Consider the following 1,341-nt stretch of genomic DNA (forward strand, 5'->3'; position numbering starts at 1 on the left):
CTTACTGTGCTAACACTCAAAACACTCTTTTATTATTATTATCAAAAATTACTCATAATATACATAAAATAATAATAATTAACAAAATAAACAAAGGTAAAAACTTTGCAGAATAGCATTTGTTTATCATGCTTACTACCCTAGTTCTTTACACCTATAAGAAACTGTTATACATAATTTACTAAAATTCACAATTTTTGATATTTTCGAGGTTTCCTACTTTTCACTTTCTTATCTAAAAATGTTAAAATATATCAAATGTTATAAATTATAAAAAATTCGATTAAGATAGTAAATTTCATAAAAAAAATTGGTGAAAAATCTTTAAAATCCTTGAAATCCTTAAGTTACTAGAATCATTAAAATATAAAACTTAAAATGCAGTAGCCATTAGAGCAATTTTTTTATTGACAAGAATACTGGAAGAGTGGAATTTGTAACAGGATTTGTCAGTTTCTTCACTATTTTCTCCCTTCTATCCACAAACTTTGGTGGTTTGTTCTTCATTAGCTTTTTCACATTTCTGTTGTGTATCAAGTTTACTTCAATCTACCCCTGTACTTTTCCCTCCTGTTCCTACTTGGGTTGCCTGTTTTTCTTGTTTTTCTGCTTTTTGTGGGTACAATTTGCACTTTTTCGTATCACCCTCCCCAACAACTTTCCATGAGGGTTTGCAATCATCTTCGGTTCCTTTGTTTTCGCAAGTTGCGTCTCGTTCGCCTGGAATGAAGACCGTCGCACCGCTTTTTTTGTACTATTTTCTGACACCCCCCGCAGAAAAATTGAGACGGCACCAGGCATGAGAAGGGTTAGTGCTTCCGTTAAAAAAGGAGCCTCTGTAACAGTAACAAAATATAAAACGGTAAAAAAATGTATTATAAAAAATAGTCGCTAGCCGCAAAACTGCTACGCGCCAGCGTTAAAAGAAAATAATTGAAGTCGAACGCAGTGCAAAATGCAAAGTTAACATTCAAAAAAGCAAAAAAAAGTAACAAATCGGATCGATACTGCTGCTGGGAAATACGAAGACAAAGGTGGCGGCCACCCGAAAAAGTGTTAGTGTGGTATTACAAAAGAACCGCTGCGCCACTTAAAAAGAGAAAAAAATAAAGTCTCGACGTTGCACTTCTGGTAAAAAAATCAAAAAAAAATCATAATCCTCAACACTTAACCCTAACCCTAACCCTAACCCTAACCCTATCCCCTATCCTTCCCCCCCTCCATTCCTACCTACCTACAAAAAAAAACCTCAAAAAAAAAGGAAAAGGAAGGAAAAAAATATTTAGCTGCCAGAAAAACAGAAAAAATTTTACAGAATCACCATTTTTACAAACTTACAAA

Source organism: Trypanosoma equiperdum (assembly GCF_001457755.1).
Source record: "Trypanosoma equiperdum strain OVI genome assembly, contig: ctg_281, whole genome shotgun sequence".
NCBI classification, from domain to species: Eukaryota; Euglenozoa; class Kinetoplastea; order Trypanosomatida; family Trypanosomatidae; genus Trypanosoma; species Trypanosoma equiperdum.